The sequence below is a fragment of the Capsicum annuum genome, chromosome 6 (assembly GCF_002878395.1).
Source record: "Capsicum annuum cultivar UCD-10X-F1 chromosome 6, UCD10Xv1.1, whole genome shotgun sequence".
Lineage (NCBI taxonomy): Eukaryota > Viridiplantae > Streptophyta > Magnoliopsida > Solanales > Solanaceae > Capsicum > Capsicum annuum.
In genome coordinates, this window is record NC_061116.1 from 87386752 (window position 1) to 87407597 (window position 20846).

At 34.1% G+C, this 20846-nt stretch overlaps 1 long non-coding RNA gene across 1 annotated transcript; it reads left to right on the plus strand.

Moving 5' to 3' along the window:
- The first annotated feature begins 766 nt into the window (after positions 1-766).
- Positions 767-9559, plus strand: LOC124899694. Its single transcript, XR_007057085.1, has 2 exons — positions 767-8630; positions 9223-9559. It is a non-coding gene; the product is annotated as an uncharacterized LOC124899694 (long non-coding RNA).
- Positions 9560-20846: the final 11287 nt, after the last annotated feature.

Sequence of the window (20846 nt, forward strand, 5' to 3'; positions counted from 1 at the left end):
GAATTATTTCTCGTTTTTATAAATCAGATAAATAAAATAAATATCAGTTTTTAATATACCTCTTTGGGAATCTTACTTTTTCATATTTGATCTGATATATTTAAAAAATAATATTATTATATTATTTTTTAAATATGATAAATTTAGTGATTTGAAAAGCTCATGATGACTGTAATTAGTACAAAAGATCAAATACTATTATAAATTAGATAAGTAAAATTAGATATTACTTCTTTCGTTTTAAAAAAATGATCTATTTTAACTTCACATGAAACTTAAAATAATTTTAAAAACTTGTGAATCTTAAATTAAAAATAAATGTACCTACCTTTTAATCTTAAACATGACATGTCATGTGAAAGTTGAAAATAAAATTTCTAAAAAAAAGGCTATTTATTTTTAAAAAGAATAAAAAATAAATTATTATTTTTTAAGAAAGAGAATATATATATATATATATATATATATATATATATATATTGTTTCTCATTTGATGTCCAGTACTCGCATTAGAACTCGATTAATTCGGATTCGCGCCGCGTAGGGCCCCATTCGAGGGAAGTGCTGCCTAACAGAGTTTTCTTCATACCCAAGATCGAATTCTCGACCTCTAATTAAGAGTGAAGCAACCCCATCCAGTGCATCACAACCCGTTCGTGAAAATATTAATCTTTTAGTAGTAAACAAATAAAGATGCAGTACTGGCAATATTGAAAAACCATAAAGAGATAGACCCACATTTATTCTTTACGTGATGGAACAGTCTTTGGTTCCTTATCCCTATATTAGGGCCTCCAGACTCTCCAACTCTTTTCACACATCAATCAAATCATAAATTAAAAGCACTTTGTTCATTTCTAATGGAACAGTAGCAGCTTTCACATCTAGGGTTTTCTTCATGTCTTGTGGTGGAAAACTATTCTCAGTAATCTGCCGGCGCCGATAAACTTGATCAATTCAAGATTCACATATCATTGGGTAAAACGTTATGGTGACAGAAGAGAGTGAGCACATATATTGTTTTCTTGGATGAATACCCATGCTTGAAACTATGCGTGCTCACATCTCTGTCTGTCACCTCATCTCTCCTTTCTTATTTCTCCCTCTTGATTTTTATGAGTGTTGTTTTGTGCATATAGTTTATGTGCTCATTTGAACCCACAATTTTGTGTGCCAAAATCTTTATTACTCCATATTTTTAACACTGATGATGAGGGTAAATGAATTGAGCTTGAAACATGGTCAGTGAGCATTCATATAGTCAATTTCAATGTGTTTAGCATTGAGACAAAGTTTTTGTTATTATATCAAATTTTCAACACGTATCCTTCACAGCATCCATGGAGATTAATTTCTGGATCTGCGTTTCGTATCTGTAATTCCAGTTCTAGAAGTAGGGGATAATTGGTAAGCTGTAAATAGCTCAAAGCTATGGAACAAAGGATTATCTCGGACATAGGTATTGATGGACTTAAGTGTGGAATAATTGTCGATTCATATATAAGGTTTGCTTCATGTTCGCTGGACTTCACTGCTAGAACTAAGTTGTCAAACAGTTTTCTGCATTTGTTTATTATTTTATATCAGTGGATAAGTAAAATTCTTTGCAGTTTTGTGCAGCTGTCTAGAGTTTCTGGATATATTTATTTTATCTCTTTTCCTTTAATTCAAGTTCCATTAACTACTTTTTTCTATTTTTGGGTGGATCTTGGAGTTTTTGGGATGGGGAAGGCAGTCTGGCTCACCTAATGTCTTTGCATGTGTTCTGTCATATTAGTTTGAATTTTGAGAAATATTATTATTATTATTATTTTAAATTTCAACTATATCTGAATGTACAATCTTTGAACTACTTTGAAAAAATAGTTCACATATTTTGAAATTGCATGAAAAATATCATTAATTGAAAAGCAAACAAACAAATTGCGGTTAATGATTTTTTTTTTTTGGCTCTCAAAATTTAATTATGTTACTTCGTCTATTCTAATTTATATTTATATGATGTAGCTCAAATTTCGAGAATTAAACTTTATTATTTTAATCTTGCATCCCTTCATAAGCTCTTTAAGATTTTAAAAAAATAATTTACATATCTAAAAACTACATAAAAAAATACTATAATTTACTCAATTAAATAATATAAAATATTCAAAGAGCATCCGGATAAATCAAAGCAAAAAGTTTCTTGCTTGACTATTCTAACTATTTCATATAAACTGTTACAGAAAAATTATATAAATTGCTACAGATCGAGTAATATTTTGCTGCTAAAACCCCAAGAAAATGCTAGGTCAAATGGTATTTCAATATTTTGTGTTTATGCCCAAAGGAATACTGATTAAACAGTATCGATATGTTTGTTAATTTCTTGTAAGAAACGGGATTTTACGAAAATTTTGCATACAGATCTATTCTTATCTAGGAGAGAAAAGTTCGTCTCTAAGCGTTTCTTTTTAATTGAGTAGTTTAATATAGTGAGATTTAAGACTTGCAAAATGTAACAAAATAAACTAGCATAGGATACAATAGATTGTGTGATGCTGTGCCGATCGATATACTTTAGTAATTTTAGATGTTATGTTTGAAAGTTATATCTTTTGTGCATGGACTAAAAGAAAAAAAATGTATATGTAATTGTCCATAATAAATGAAATTATTATTATCTTAAAAATATGCAAAACCTACCGCGTGTAATTGACACTTCAAAATGTGTACAAGTTAAATTCATGATTACTTTGACCAGCTCTTGCTATGAATACACCGTGTATTATACACTGTGTTAATGTGACTAGCAAATCACGTCGTGCTCAATCAAACAATGGACATTGACTACGACTTGTCAGTTCCACAACAAGGAGGTTTTGTTATAGGCGGTTGTTGGATGATTATAGCATCTAGAACTTGGAAGTTCCTACTACGAACTAATGTAATTGCTTTTTGGTTAATTCTCAAAACATCTTCTCAATTCTCTGCCTTAGATTATCACCATGTAAGTGTATAGAAGTCATGGATTATGGCCTACAACTTTCAGGAATCCTCGAACATGTTTTTTTTTTTTTTTTTTGTGTCTGCTTCTTTTTTTTTAATTAATGCCTAGCATTTTTACTCATTTTCCAAAATAAGAGTGCGGATTATTTGACGGAGTAAAAATATTAAAAGAGATGAAGTAAATGCAACTAGTAATTGGGTACATAAATCATTTAGCCATCATGTAGGAGATATTCAGTCTACACACTATATGGACTTAATTCCTCCACAAAGATTAGCTCTATAGTTGTACATAGTCTGGCTTGAAAGTAGGAACCTTTCTTTTGGTAGAAGTTTGTATGGTTAGCAAACTTATTTTGGTAGAAGTTTGTATGGTTAGCAAGCTTTATGTATTTATCAATTGTCATATGAGGTCTTTGACTTATGTTAGTAGTTCAGTAAAACTATGAAACAAATGTCAATAGGGAGACAAGTTGATTAAGCTCTCTGAACACATGATTCATAATGAAACCTAGCGTTCCATGGATTCCCTTTTTTCCTCCATCTCTTTTAAGATTCTCCAATATCTTGAAATCACTCTCAACTATAATGTATTAGTTGCCAAGGTGGAACTTGTCAACCTTTGGGACTTCGGCCAAACAACCAACGGTTTGTTCCCTCCACAAAAATTAGCTCTATAGTCGTACGTAGTCTTCATGTTTCAAGGCGGCTTGAAAGTAGGAACCTTTGTTTTGATAGAAGTTTGTATGATTAACAAGCTTATTTTGGTAGAAGTTTAATTTGTATGATTAGCAAGCTTCATGTATATATCAACCGTCATATGAGGTCTTTGACTTGTGTTGGTAGTTCAGTAAAACTATGAAACAAATGTCAATGGGGAGAGGTATGGCTCAAGTTGGCTAGATTGTTTGCAAGTTGATTAAACTCTCTGAACACATGATTCATAATGAAACCTAGTGTTCTGTGGATTTCCTGTTTCTCTCCATCTCTTTTAAGATTCTCGAATAGCTTGGAATCACACTCAAATCTAATGTATTTCTAGTTGTTTGTTCTGGTGCCCAGGCACGATCTAGAGTGTGTGCAAATATGAGAAGCCATCAACATCTAGGATCACTCCATCCCTTCGACATCTATCATTTCTATAGGTATCATCTAAGGTAAGTGTAATGTGGCAATATTTTTGATCAATATTTTATTGAAAATCTCTTGAATTTCTCATGATAATGATATATTGAAAATTTTTATCAAGAATTTTTCTTCTCATATGGATGAAATTATTTGGAGATTTTCTCTTTTCTCCCAAGAACTTTCTCCTATAAATAGAGGAGAGTTCTTTCACTTTAGACACACCAATTTAAGAAGAGTTAAGTTGTGATTTATTTTTTTCTTTATAGAGAGTATTTTGTAATAGAATTGTGTTGGGAAACACTTGTGTGAACACTTCTTTTGGAGTGATTTAGTGAGGTTGTTCTCTTGGGGTATTTGGGATATTAGAGTATTTGATTACTCTAATTTTGTACCCTCTTTTGTTCTTTTGTACGCTCTTTTGCATCCGCTGTTGTTAGTAAATTGCTCATTTTTTTGGTTGTGGATGTAGGTTAAGTTGATCGAACCACACTAAATTCGTGCCTTCTTTATTTTCTCAACTAATTGTTATTGTCGTCTATTGTAATTAATTGATTACTTTGTTTAATTCCACACTATTTGAGATTTTTTATCCTAGCAAATTGGTATAAGAGCCAAATTTATCTCAGTTTTGTCCTAGTAGTCACCATGACTATTACGAAGATTTACGTTGAGAAATTTGATCGACGTGCAAACTTTGAAATGCGGTAGTTGAAAATGAAAGTTATACTAGTTTAGGATGGTTTAGATATGGCGTTGCAAGAAAAGAAGAAAATTTTAGAAAAAATGACTGACGAGGAGTTTGATAGCCTTGATAAAAATGAAAGATCTAATATTATACTAAATTTCTCTGATGATGTACTACGTAAAGTAGCTTCAAAAACCACTGCTAAAGACATGTTGGAAAAGTTGAAAGGTTTGTTTATGAGAAGGACGGTAGAGAATAGACTCTACTTGAAGCGAAAGCTTTAAACTTTGCGGATGATGAAAATACTTCTATACTTTCATTTCTTGATGCTTTTGATTCCAATCTTATGGATTTAAGTAATAGATGTCAAGATTGAGGAAGAAGATCATGCTGCTGTGCTAATACGTTCCCTACATAATCCTTTGAGCATTTTACAGATAGTATACTTTCTGGGAAAGAAAAAGATCAAATCTATGCTACAATCTAAAATCAGATAGATAAGAGATATTACAGGAGAAAAATAGTGAAAATCAGGCGTCCAATTTAGTTTTCAGAATTAGATCTGATGTAAAGCCCAAATATAGTAATTCAGTGTGTTATTATTCTCGTAAAAGAGACCAGGTTAGGCCGGTTGATTGTCCCAAGTTAAAAAACAAATGAAAAGAAAAAACTGAGCATGAGGAGAGGATTCTAGCACTGGTGAAGCAAGTGTAAGTGTTGCTACTGATGAAATTGAAGGAGAAATATTTTTAGTAATTAATTTTTTTTATTCTAACAATAATGAATTTTAAATTTGGCTTGTTCTTTTCATATGTGTCCTAATAGTGATTTATTTTCTAATATGATTTTGCTTGCAAAATTACTGAAAAAGGTAGAGTCCAAATCAAATGCATAATAACGTGGTGAGAACACTCATAGATGAAGATATGTTTCTTGCAAAATTACTGAAAAAGGTAGAGTCCAAATCAAATGCATAATAATGTGGTGAGAACACTCATAGATGAAGATATGTTCCTCAGTTGAAGATATGTTCCTTGCAAAATTACTGAAAAAGGTAGAGTCCAAATCAAATGCATAATAATGTGGTGAGAACACTCATAGATGAAGATATGTTCCCAGTTCAAGAAAAATCTTATCTCTTTGGGCGTTCTAGAATCCCTTAAGTGTAAATACATAGGTGAAAGTGAAGTTCTTGAAGTCTCTCGAGGTGATTTTATGATTATGAAGGACGTAAGTCTGAGATATTATACACAATATTGGGATCTGCTGTTACAGGTGTTTGCTACTATTCCAATTTCATATTGCGATACGTTTGATTCTGACATCTTGAAATTTTGAAAGCTCCATGGGGCTTTGTAAGGAAGATAGAGCATATTACCATATTAGTCAAAATTAGGCCATGGTGGAGATTTGGAATATGGCCATATTTTTTATTAATATTTTATTGAAAATCTTCTGATTTCCTTATCATAAATGATATATTAAAAATCTCTATCAAGGATTTTTTTCTTCTAATGTGGATGAGTGGGAGAAAAGAGAAAATCTCAATAATCTCTATCAAGGATTTTTTTCTTCTAATGTGGATGAGATTATTGAGATTTTCTCTTTTCTCCCAAGAACTTCCTCCTATAAATAGAGTAGAGTTCTTTCACCTTAGACACATCAATTTAAGAAGAGTTTAGTTGTGACTTGTTTTCTTCTTTGTAGAGAGTATTTTGTAAGAGAGTTGTGTTGGGAAATACTTGTGTGGACCCTTTTATGGAGTGATTTTGTGAGGTTATTCTCTTTGGATATTTGGGATATTAGAGTATTTAATTACTCTAATTTTATGCTTTTATACTCTCTTTTGCATCCGTTGGTATTAGTAAATTGCTTTTCCTTTTGGTTATGAACGTAGAGTCGATCGAACCACGTTAAATATGTCCCTCTTTTATTTTCCCTACTTATCATTATTATCATCTTTATTATTGTATTTGATTATTTTATTTAATTCTGCACTATCCGAGGTTTCCAATTCTAACATTAGGCTTAACAAAGCTCGTTATTGGTGGTTTGACCTACCTAACAGTGGTGCTCTTTGTTGAAGTGGATCGTGCTTCATGTATGATTAATGTGTAATGTTATCCTTGTTTGGACACAGTTTAATGCTATGAGTTGGTTGTTCAAAATCGTAGATAGTAACGAAAACAAGGAAAGGTGACCTCTTCACACGTCTTCTCAGTGCCATATTTGGCTCCGCATGTCTAAACCTCAAAATTTACCAAGGATGTGTAATTTGTAGGCATTTAACAATGAATCGTCTAGATTTCATAAGCCAAACCCCCCATCATTTATAGAAGAGACGATCAACAGTTTCAAGGTTAGGTGCTTTGCCACAGTAATTCGTGTTGCTTGTGCAGATATTTGTGTGTATGTTCATCTAATGAATTTGCTTTGCCAATATAGGAAGAAGCTTCCTATAGCTAGCTGTAATATGAACATTACATTTGTCTTTTAAGAAAACTCTTGAGCTTGAATTTCTCAAGTAAAGCACATAAAAAAATTAAGTACGAAAAGCAGGTACGTAAAGCAAACATAGTTGAAGAAGCCAATACATGATTATACCTCACCCTTCCCAAACTCCACTGATTGTAATTACATTGGGCATATACTATTGTTCTTGTTGATATAGCCCTATGTAAGTATTTACCAAGATTGAGAATCCAATATGCTGGAGGGGTTTTATAATCACAGTATGAAGCACTGACCCAGTGTAATCTTACCTTCATGTTTTATAAGTAAAGTGCGAAAGAAAACCCTTGAACTTTTAAAGTTGGCTAGCTAATTGTTATGCTTCGTATTCTATGGTATTTGTTTCTTTCAGCTAGTAGCCTAATTTCAATGGTCATGGCGAACGAGGAATAATACAAAAATTAATAAAATAGTTAGACCATTGGAAACCGATTAGCAGGAAAGAGATTGGTAGAAATTTGAAATTACATTTGAGTTTAAAGGAAATGAAAACAGTAGAAGAGAACTAGCTAGGTCACAAAGGATGCCTAGTTTATGAATTAGGCCAAGCTTAAACTAAAGGAGAAGAACTAAACCAAAAAAAAAAAAAAGGCGTTGTTCCATTTCTTGTCTTGTCTTACTATATTCTGTAGTTATTGGGTTCTTTAATGAGAAGCTATTCATTCAGTGCCTTCACCGCACAAGGCAATCTCATAGATGAAGCTTCATTCTTCTATATGAAAGATCCCTTGAGGCCCTTAGTATAAAAGCTTTTGGTCAAAGAGGTCAGCATATCCTCTTAGGGTTAAGTTTTTCAAGAGACATGAAATATATATTAGTTCAATGATCCTATATTTTTTTGTTTTTTCGGCATTCGTTTTGAGGTCAAAGTAATCTGGATTTGCGCCGTGAAGTCTCATTTTGGGGTGAAGTGCTCATATAAAAAAGTAACCCCATCTCCGGGGCTCAAATCATGACCTTTGCTTAAGACTCTGATATTAAAAATGAAGGGCTACTATCACCCACCACAACCCTTGTGGTTAGTTCAATGATCTGGTTAAGCATACTACATTAGAGGCTAATTTGCTGATCTAATCACTTAATGGTATAAAATCTACATCTTACCTTGCTGGTTTCTTGTGGTGTTCACCGGTGCAAAAAAAAAAAAACCCTTTCAGGTGACCTACAGCTCTTGGTTACAATGTACTAATTACAGATTTCTTAGTTTTCCGTTCTACTTCAGAGAATTCTTGCAGCAGATACACTTATCGTGAAGTATCATCCCACTCTCTCCGTTCTACAAAGATGCACGGAGGGAAGCGACATGGTACACTTTGGGGTAAGTATCATCCCCGCTCTCTCCCTCAATCCCTTTCTAATCTGCAAGTGCCAAATACGTTTCTTAGGTGATAAAGATGTATGCTGCGATTTTCCATACAATACATACCTTTAGGTTCAATTCTCACCGTTCCCTTCCACTTTCTCATTCTTGGTTTCCAATGTAATATAATTCTTTTTCTAGAAAATAATTAAAAAAATAATTGGCGAATTATTCCAAATTTGGTTCTTAGTTGATAAGATGTCTAGACATAGTGGTCTGCTAGCCCTAGCCACATTCAGCCAGAATCTGTTCGCATTCTTTTATGCCGTCTCTATTGGGGAAAAAGATCAAACAACTATTTCATAAAGGTCCTTGGTCATATGATGGAGTTTGGGGGACCATTCACGATCTGATGGATGTTTAAGGGACCATATAATTTTTATATTCGTCAATGGCAGGTTCGATGTTACTTTTTGGGAAGTAAAGTTCCTTATACTATCTCCTTAATATCTTCTTTTGATCTAAAGCACATGTTTATGATATAATTAATCTGTAAATGAAAGTCTCGTAATTTTCTTGATAACTCAACTTCTTTTTTTTAATCATCCAGCTCCATCACGGCTGGTTGGGTCTTCTATTAATCACCAACAAAAAGACTATGGAGGGGGACCAAACCTTACCTCCATATACACCTTGAGATTGTAGCAATCTATACATGGATGGAGGGATAGGCTTCTCTTAGATGTTGATAACTAAACAACTGCAGTGTTGAACGGTTGTTCCAGGCTATGGACGTTGAAGATGTTTCCAAGACATCTTTATGTTAAAAGTAACGTAGTGGTATCGCCCTTTTTTTTGTGATGACGTTTGAAATGTACTCCACTCCTTTATTAATTTTCGTGACACGGTTCAAATTTTGAGAGTTAAAATTTTTAATTTGATAGTAAGTTATTACATAAAATTTTTAGGATTTTAAAAATAAAATTTATATAGTAGGAATCTACATATGAATTATTATAATTTACAATAATAAAAATTTAAAATATTTAAAAGATATGAAAAAATGCAGTCTAAGATAAATTCATTTAACTGTCCAAAATTGGAAGATGCCACATTAATTAGGCGGAGGGAATATATATTTAAGAGAAGATTCAAATGAAAATGTAAAACTGCTTATCAATTTTTTGAAGGGGGGCCAAATATATCCTGTAATATGAGAAGTAATTTAAATATACCCCTCATTATATTTTTGGTGTAAATTTAGTCTTTTCATTACTCTTTTGGGTCAAAATATAGCCTGTACTTTGATATGGCTTAAATATATTTCTCGTTATATTTTTAATTCAAATATATCCTTTTTGATATATTGTGTCCAAATATGTTATACCTCATGAGTTTGACAAATTTATTTTGAGGACTTCCATGTGTTTTAATGTGATTTTAAGGTTGAATGATGATTAGGAATGTTAACGAAATCATTAGGAAGTATTTTGAAATTTTTGGGATGAGTTACGAGGCCTAACAAAACTCCGAAATAGTAAGGGTTTACATTTAGACCGTATCACAGAGGCAAGGCACACCCTGACGCGAAAACCAGTGGCCTGGCGCAATAAGAGCATGCCACGCTTATTAGTTGCCGCAATAAGGGTGTTCCATGCCATTGGCTTAGCGCGATAAAGGTGTGCCATGCCAGTGATTGTGATGACATCAAATTCTCTTTTTCTCTTCAATTTTTTGAGGGTAATTTGATCTTTTACATTCTAAATACTCCTACAACTTATACTAAAACGTATTTCCCTCACCCTATGATACAAGATCAATGGGCTCCATTCCTTTGGTATCGATGCTTCAAGGATCACATCTACGGATTCAAGATTTGGTCGTTTTAGGAGGTCAAATATGTGAACGAAGGATAGCTTGAAAAGAAGCTATATTTGGTGATATCCTCCAAAAAAGAAATGGGAGGCACTGCATTTGGATGATAGCTTGGTCTTCTAGAGAGTATGGGTGTCCATTCCAATGTTTTGGACTTTGGGTCCCTTTTGGGCCCACTAGCTTTTAGGGTCACTTTTGGTCCCATTGTTTAATAAATAACCCATGGCTATAAATAGCTAGTTTTCTTTCATTTTAGGTAGTTGATGAATGATGAATTAAGTTGCACTTACGAGTGTTGTTTTTAAAGCTTATTGGGAGCTTATGGATTGTTGAGAAACGTGGGTTGCTCGGATTCATTCCCGTAGGGTCCGCGTAAGAGGCTGGTGTTGTCGGTGATTGATAAAAAGGTCTCGGGTTTGGTATACCCGTAGTTGTCCTCTCGTTATTGGTTTATGTCAATCTATCTATCTTTTACTTTATCGTTTCATTTCCTTATTTTCTTGTTTTTGTGATTTCATATTTAGTTTGTTTCCTTTGTTTTAGTTTCGTTTTCATTTTCGTAGTTTCGTATTATATCATTTGGTATCAGAGTCGAGCTTAAAATCATTTCCATGATTCTAGTCTTGGGTCTCGTTGTGTTGGAAAATCAAAAATCCAAAAAAAAAATTCACTATTCATATTTTTGCCTTTAGGTCAAAATTTGAGTCATTGATTTTATCATTTTCTTGTGTTTTGGTATTAAATTCTTGATCCCTAATACCACTATAGTCTAAACCTTGAATTTGAGCTCAATCGGAGGTGAATCGGAGGGTCTACCATTGTTGAAAAGCTCAAGTTTAAAGATTGAAGGTGGAGTTAAAATCTGAAATTTTTGGTTGAGAATCTGAGAAAATTGATGCTTGAAATTTGTTTAGAAGGTTAAAAACAGCCTAAGTTTAAAATTTCATCGCATTCTGAGCAAGGGTTGAAGATTTAGAGAATTTTAAAATTGTTGGTGTTCTTGAAAAAATTCAAATATTCAAGGAAAATTTTTTTCAAAAGGTGGTGGTTTGATTCTCAGAAGAAGGTGTACAAAAGTGTTTGTACAAGTACCTTTTTGAAGGTCCTAAAGAATATTCCCAATTTAGGACAAAAAGGGGGGACCATTTGAGTTCCATAGTACAAGTGCAAGTTGTTTGGGGTGGGTGAAATGTATTTGATGTGCGCCTGAGGTGTGTGTGTGAAGTTCTCCAGTAGATCATCCGCATGCCAATCCAGTGTGCCAGCCACCTCATCCGTCCAACCTGCGCTGATGTGCGCGTGAAGTACTCCAGCAGACCAACCGCATGCCAATCTAGTATGCCAGCCTCTTCATGCGTCCAACCTGCGCCTGATGTGCATGTAGGCTGCTCCAGTAGGTCAGCCGCATGTCAAGGCAGTGAGTAAACACTTACCTACACCCAATCTGTCCTCCACTTGCGTTCATCCTGCGGCCACACTTCAAAACAATCCGCTTGGGCTTTGACATGCGCCCAAGGTGCCCCTAGGCTGCCCAAGCACATTCCCAAAGCATCTCCACCTCATTTGAACACATTATCGACTTTAAAACTTCATCAAATCAAGTTCCAAACTCGTTAATTTCATCTATTAATTCTTTTTTTCACATCCTTGATTCTTGATACTAATTAACAACTAAATTGTAATCTACTTAGTTGTTTAATTAGTTCTTGTTTGTTCTTTTTTTGTGTCGTAATTTCTTTATGTGCTTTTTGTTGTGTCTTTCTTCGTTGAGTCGAGTCTTTAACCTCCAAAAGAATCATCAATTGGTGTTTCATCCCTTTTCTCAATTGTGCTAAAAAACTATAGGTTGTGCAACATTGAAAACCATATGGGAAGCCATCATGGATTGGTGAAGAATTGAATAGTTAGAAGGAGGATGGGTCACGCTTGAAAGGAAACATGGAAAAGGTGACATGTCTTACTACCCAAACCCCACCAAATGTACCCCAACCACTACTATTCCTCCAATAAACAATGCATTACCAAAGACCACATCCGATCCCACCTCAAGAACATGTTCCCTCTACCCAACCCACTATAAGTTAAGTTATCGAAGACATTGTTCAACTAATACAAATCCAATTGAAATACCAATTCCAACATAGAACCTATGTCACTCGCTAACCATGATGCTAGCATTTTACCTAGCATTACTTCTTTATTTGTGTAGGTTCATGAACAAGTAATATCGGACGAGGATACAAGGAGAATACCATATGAAAATGAGCTTAAAAGCCTAACGAAATTCTTACCAAAGAATTCCAAACCTGAAAGGTGCAACGATAAGTTGATAAAGGAGTTGGATTCAAGGATGAATCTCTTCAAGAAAGGGAGGATGATATAAGATCAATAGGCTCTACTCCTTTGAGATCGATGCTTCAAGAATCACATCTATGGATTCAAGACTTGGTCATTTTAGGAGGTCAAATACGTGAATGGAGGATATTTTGGAAAAAATCTATATTTGGTGATATCCTCCAAGAAAGGAATGGGCGACACAACATTTGGATAATAGCTTGGGATTCAAGAGAGTAAGGGCGTCAATTCTAATTTTTGGGGTTTGGGTCATATTTGGGCCTAATAGCTATTAGGATCACTTTTGAGCCCATTGTGTAATAAATAGCTCATGGCTATAAATAGTTAGTTTTCTTTCATTTTTAGGTAGTTGATTAATGATGAATTAAGTTGCACTTGCAAGTGTTGTTTTTAAATCTTGTTGGGAGCTTATGGATTGTTGAGAAGAATGGGTTTCTCGGGTTCATTCCCATGGGGTCCTCGTAAGAGGTTGGTATTTTCGGTGATTGATAAGAAGGTCTCGGGTTTGGTATACCCGTAGTTGTCCTCTCGTTATCGGTTTATGTCAATCTATCTATCTATTATTTTATCGTTTCATTTCCTTATTTTCTTGTTTTTGTGATTTTGTATTTAGTATGTTTCCTTTGTTTTCGTGTCATTTCCATTTTAGTAGTTTCATATTGTATCACCCCATAACAAAATTCACCATTTTCTCTTCTCTCAAGCACCCAAGAACACAAAATGAAGAGTTTCTCTCAAAAGTTTATCTCAAGCACTCTACTTTCAAATTTCCTTCAAGAAATTTACCAAGTTCAAGTATGTGGGATTTTAACAAGAATTACATTTTGCTTGTGGCCAAAAGCTCAGTTTTTAAATGAATTTATGAAATTTTCATGATTAGGATTCATATCCACTTTTCAAGCTTTTGAAATTATGATACTTCCTTATGACTTAAACTTTATTTAGTATAAAAATTCGTATTTACTCATGTTTATACTCACATGATTGATATTATGGTTTTTTTAAAATATTTTGATATGAAATTTCATTAGTTGGTAAATGTATATGAATTTAGTATGATTCACTCAGTTTACAACAAGTTCAAACTTACTAACTCAAACTACAAATTATTACAGCATAGTTACAATCTCAGTTTTGATCTTATGGTCTCGGGTATGGAATGAAATTCACATAGTTACTTATGAGAATGATTTAGCAACAAAAGTATGATTAGGTTTTAGACTTATAAATCTATATGCTTACTTTATGGTGAATTTCATGTATTATGAGTACTAGTATGTTGGGAGTAGTATTTAGCACTGAGAGAATATGGGTTTAGCACACCCAAATTTTCAAACGACGTGCCACCATAGGTTAAATGAGTCCTTTTTAGTTGAGAGTGTCTCCCTTTGGAGGAAGACCTCATTAGTTGAGAGTGTTTTTTTCTCAAGAGTGAATTCATGCCGAGTAAGGTTCTACTAATGGCAAGGTATAAAACAACCCTTCTCAACTTAAGCCAGATGTTGGACTCCATGTTAGATTACATGGTTTATGTCAGTTATAAGAATCTCCCACGAAAAAGATAATTTTAGAAACTAAGTGTAACGACTCACTGATTTTACCAGATTTATGCTTTGGAATATCTTAGTTTATTCATGATTATGGTGAGTCTGTATACACTTATTATGCATGTTATAAGATTATGATTTGTATCAATTTTTACTTATTAATACTTATTTATATAAGATTTTTTCATTCTTATCTTAGATCTTTTCATTATTGTTTTAGATCTTTTCATAAGTGTAGACTATAATTATGTCTGCAGTTCTTCTATTTAGATAATTCAACCCTAAACTTATTTAATCTAGTTACATAGGCATCATTTTTTGATTCTTTAGTAGAATTAGGTTTACGACGACCTTTCGTATATCTAATAGATAGAATATAACGATAGTAAGCATTGAATATATCATCAAGCCCACTCAGTACATTTTAGAAGTACTGACCACATATATGTCTATGTGACTACATTGTTTCATAATATAGGTTCTAGTGTTCGTCCTCAGCAACACGATTAACCACGATCACTATTTTCTATGTCTCGTCAGTTGGTGTATCCTTCCGTTCTAAGGACCTAGATTATGTTTTCTTCAAGCAATTTAGTGATGCTCATGTTTAGACTTTATATTTTCAGTTCAGGTCAGCTGGGGTCTATCCTATTGGCTCTTCAGTATCGTGTGACATCCAGGGGGTAGCCTCGGGATGTTACAAACTTGGTATCTGAGTCAAAGGTTTTAAGAGTTCCAGGGAGTCTAACAAGTCATGTTATTTAGAGTCTTGATAATGGGTGAATTGCGCCACACTTCACACTCCACATTCATGAACGAGAACTACGAGGCGTATTAAGAACTATCCTTTCTTTCATGATCTCTATAGTGCTCTGCAGTTATCTTTATTTTTTCTATCTGTAGACCCTTTGAACAAAAATTTCTCTCATGTAGAGTGCTAGGCTTTCTTTCAGATATTAGCTCAGGTTGTGAATGCCCAGGGTAATCAGCCAACAGTAGTTTTAATTCAACAAAATGGTAACTTAGCTGAAGTCAGAGTTCAATACTGCATGGGGATGAATCCACCAGAGTTCTCTGGTTCAAAGGTGAATAAGGATCCATAGTTTTTCTTTAATAAGGTAAAGAAAATTACTCAGATTGTGCATGTAACAAAAGTGGAGATTGTGGAATTGACATCTTATCAACTAAAAGATATTGCTTATAAATAGATTACCATAAGTTAGAAAGGTAGGGTGAAAATACAGCTCTAATGAATTAGAATGTATTTTAGACAATTTTTTTTGGATAAGTTCTTTCCTCGTAAGATGAGGGAGACTAAGGTGGATGAGTTCATTAACCTTAGGTAGGGATCTATATTGGTGAAAAAATACTGCCTCAAGTTCACATAACTTACTAAGCATGCACCAGAGTTGTTTCCAGATTCTAAGTCTCGCATGAGTAAGTTTGTGACATGATCCAAACCAAGGCTGGGCCGTGACGGGTATCTCAAGTACAAGAAGGACTGAAGACCACCCCTAATACCCAAACCATCAATCACCTTACACTCCATATCCAATGAATTCCAACCATATAACAAGATAGTAAAACTTAAATTAAAGATATTATGATATGTACATAACCGAAACCAACCAACCACCAAACTATCCTGAGTCCACAGTAGTCTGACAAAGCCTCTATCAAATCGAATATCATTAAAGTGATGGGACATACCCCCAACTATAGCCAAAAATAATATCCAATAGTCTATAACTGAAAAGAAAAATATAATCCTAAAATGGAGCCTTTCGAAGCATGAAAGCTCACCACTTCAAATCGACTCTCGATAAATCCACAATTAATAAGCATGGGGAATGGAAGTATGGTCAAATCTTGCATCGTGTGGGGTACAACATTCGAAGAAGGTTAGTAGGATGAACTCTAGCATGTAACTAAGAGATAAAGATAAAATAATGCCATCAATTCAAACCAAGTCAACCAATGCACATAACCATTTGCAAATACACACACACACACACACATATATATTTTATTATAGGATAAAGAACAGAGTTTAGCATTACTTTAAAACCTTAACCTGGATTGTGTGCTCAACTATCATATAATAGTACCCAATGGTTATATGGGCTCCAACTCTCACCCCCTGGTTGGGATCTAGTGCGGGTAGCTACAAGAATAAAAAATAATCTCATATATATATATGGGGGACTCAAACCCTCCTGTCATATAATAAGGTGACTTAAGAACCTGATTATGAATTATGATATGAGGGACTCGAACTCTCCAGTTATAATAATGAAAATAAGGTGGACTCAAACCACCTGATCATAAGCAAGGGGACTCAAACCCTCAAGATGAACCACCTTGGATTTTGATCCTTAGAAAATTTCTTGAGTTTGAGCTTCTGGACATCATACGATTGGGGGTACTTTTTATATGATAGAATAGGATTTAGGGTCCTTAACTCGTATGTTAATCAGTGAGGTTTGATTTGTTTTTTGGTGTGGATATGGTTCGATGGGTATGGGTCGTATGTTTGGTGACAGGTTGGTCCTTCATTTAATCTAAAACTTGTAACTTGACTTGGCTTTGAGTATGAGTAAGTCACTAAGAGCCGTGAGGATAGTGTACGCGTGGTATAGTCCAAGTCGTATGTTTCCTAGTGTCAACCCCCTTGGATTCTATCTTGGATATGATTTAAGGGTAATAATTGTATGGTGTGGGTATGACTTAGGCTAGGGGGAGTCGTATGGTGGATAGTTTGTGATGTCTAATATTTTGGCTACGGTACGAGTGGTACCCACCACTCGTATATTAGGGTATGGTTTGGGGAAGTGTGGTCGTACCCTTATGCAAAAATTTGTACAATTTAAGTTAAGGCTATTCTGGATATTTTCCCTCTTAACCCCTTATAATCTCATAATTTAAGACACTTTTGGGGAATCATTTACACTATTATTCTAATCTTAAACACTCAAAAACACTCTCAAATCTCTCTCAAGCTTGTAGTTCAAGAAAAAGGCTAGTGTTTCTTCAATACAATCAATTAGGGGCTTTCAAGAGCAAATCTCTCTGTCTTCCTTCGTATATAAGGCTTGTTACTTTTCCCTCATTGTTGGTTCAACTAAATTCATGTTTTCATGATTTAATTATGGGTATTGTTTGGTTTGGAATTATATGTTGGGGGTTTTGGTTATTAATGGTTGATTTATTTTTTTCTATGTTTTTACTTATGGTTTTCATATTATAATAGTGGTTTGAACATATGGTCGCATGGAAATGGTCAATTGGTACTTGATTTTAGTTTTGAAAACTATATGTCCTCAATATATTTGTTAAAATGCCTATTAGAATACTTTTATTACATTATTGAACTCACATTGAAAACCTTGCATGATATAATATGGTAATGGAACCCAAATTAACTAGATGGTTTTAATGGATAAATGGTAAGGCCTTGGTGGCCACGATTTTGATTTAAAACCTTGTGGGGTACATGACAATCCCCCAAGTGAATCTAATAATGGGACTTACGGGGTACATAGGAATCCCCTAAGTGATTGACTAAGGACATTGCTTGCAAACTATAGTCGGTATGACGATACCACTTACTATAGCCTTGGATAATAATTTATCAAATTGGTGGTTTGGTTGTGTGCTAATGATTTTATTTGGGCAATAATGGTGGGTTGTGGGTTGTGAAAACTATCTGTGAAGGTGTGAGTCTAATGGACAGACACTAGAAACTCATGTTTGTCAGTATGAGAGTTGTTCATGGCGACCAACTGCTGGTGGGGTACATGGGAATCCCCTAAGTTATACTTGTATATATGTATCATGGGGGGTGAAGTGTACACGGAAATCCCTGACCCCTATGATATTTTTATTTCGTGCAACTATACGTATTAGGACCCGTTCAAGGGATAACACTGGACCCATCTAGCTTGTCGGTAGTTCTAAGATGGTTAAGCTTCACAAACCTAGGGTAATAGTTTCAAATGCATACTAAACTCAGTTTCCTTTACTGGCATGGATATATACATATATATATATATATATAGATGTAAATGCATATGGGTATTTGGTTGGTTTTAAATGTTTGTATTTTTTTATCCTTATCCTGAGTATATGTCAGCGTTCACCTGCTAACCCATCTTCGGGCGGCTGTATTCTCATGCGATGTAGGAACTGGCCATACTACTCCTCCTGCTCAACGATTAGATTCGAGAATAGCTTAAATTTAGATTAAAGTTGTGAGATTCCATACTCCGAAAGACTCCATTTCATGTTATAGTCTTTTCTTCATATTTTAGTTATTTCTTTGACTTTGGTTTAGGCTATGGTCGGGGAATGTCCCGACTGAATGTTGTTTTGATTTCAGATAGAGGCTTTGTGAGACTACTTTAATTTGGTATGGGCGGTTTCAGTATTGGTGAAAGCCTTGACATTGGTATTGGTATTGGGGCTGACACCGTTTGAATGTATTTAATTTATGATTATTTCATTTGGTTTGTTATATAAAATTGGAATTGATTCAACCTATCGTATAGGGTGGTTATGGTTGGGTATTGAGGGTGGTCTCTGATTTTGGTTGTGCTTGAGGCACCCAATATGACTAGACCCTGGTTTGGGTCATGTCAGATTGGTATCGGAGCAGAAGTAAAGGAAAAACAATGATCCGAGGTGGATTTAAACACTTCAGTATTGTTATTCGAGCTTAATTAGTCTTGTTTTGAGGATTTCTCTTATGAATAATAAGTAAATATTGATATAATTGAGCATTTAAGTGTCAAACTACTTGATTATAATGCTTAAAGTGTGTTTTAAAGAAGTTTGGAATCAATTTGGCTACTTAGAGTTTAAATGAGAAAACTAGTATTCCTAGCTTGAGCTATATGTTGTTCTAGATGATCTCGATGGATTCTAGAGGGTGTAATGAGTTGATAAGGGTGTAAATGTGAAATTATGTGTGTAAAAACTTCTTTATGTGTTTAAGTTTCAATTTAAACAAGCCAAGATACAAAACACTAAGTTAAAGATCAAAAAACCAAAACTAGTACTCTTAGCTTTAGTTACTAGTTCATCGTCTTGGATTGTATCTTGTTTTGAGATCTAATTCGTGGTGTTTGATGCTATATGATTCTTGTTGAGTTGATAATTATGATATATGGATGATATAAAATCTAAAAATAAAGTTGAAATAACACCACAAGTCTTTGAAAGGATGGTCATACACATGGGACAAGACTTGACCAAAAATGGACATTTTGGAGTCATTGGCGTACCACGGATCTTAGGCACCATTTTAGGGACGTTACACACCCTTGGGATAATCATAAATGAAAAATTATAGTATATCACATCGATTAGGGAATGACACAGACCCTATACACAGTAATAAGGTATTGCACGACCCTAAGTCAAAATCCGCAGCTTGTATCCAAGTAGAAATAGGACACTTAGTTGTTATACTATACACCTTAGAGACCTTGGGACTTGATGGGAGGTTTTAGAACACTTAAATTAGGGGTTTTATTTCATTTTTTTGTTTGTTTATGGATTTTAACATGTGTTCATCCCTTTTTATTATAGTTATGTCTATAATCGGTTATACACCCATTTCCAGGGTTAGGACCAAGAACATGAGTATTATTATCATTAATTGATTTGGTTATGGTTGTTTATCATTGTTGGTTGTTTATTTATAATTATTATCACTATTTTTAGGCTTCATGACCCTTATAATACATGCTATAACTCTATTGTGAACCCGAAAGGATGAATGGCAGAGTAGAATATGGGATGAATAGAATAGGAACATAATCTTCATAGAATGATGTTATGATTTGCACTTAGGATAGCAATATACTTAAGTTCCCTATTTGGTTATAGTATGGGTTGAATATGAAAGTGTTTAGCTTAGTTCTCACATCCCCTCTCAATGATGTAGTTGTGGGGGCTAAGTTAGATAATCTATTAGAAGTTCAGAAGGCCATCATCGTATCATTGATCCTATGAACCAATAATCAAGATAAAAAACCTAACCAATGAATTTCTATAACGTAGTATGATTGTTCATAGTTCCTTGACCCTAGGTTTCTTTCCATTGATTCTTTAAGAACTTTAATTTACCGCATTGTTTTAGCTTGTTGTTAGTTATAACTTTCAAACTCTAGTGGTTTCATTTACACTGATTAAATCTTAATAGCTGAACTAAAATAATATAGTTGCTTAACACTAGTCCTCATGGGTTCGATACTTCTCTTTCTTAAGACCACTATATTACTTGGGTAGACCATGTATGCTTGGGCACAATAAGTTTCTAGCACCATTGCTGGGGACTTGTCAATAGGCAATTATTTTACTTTAGTTTTACTTTTTGATTTCTTTTTTCTTTTCACTTAGTCTTAGTTTTTGAATTTGCAAGAAATAGGTTAATAATCTAGTAAAATTGCAAGGG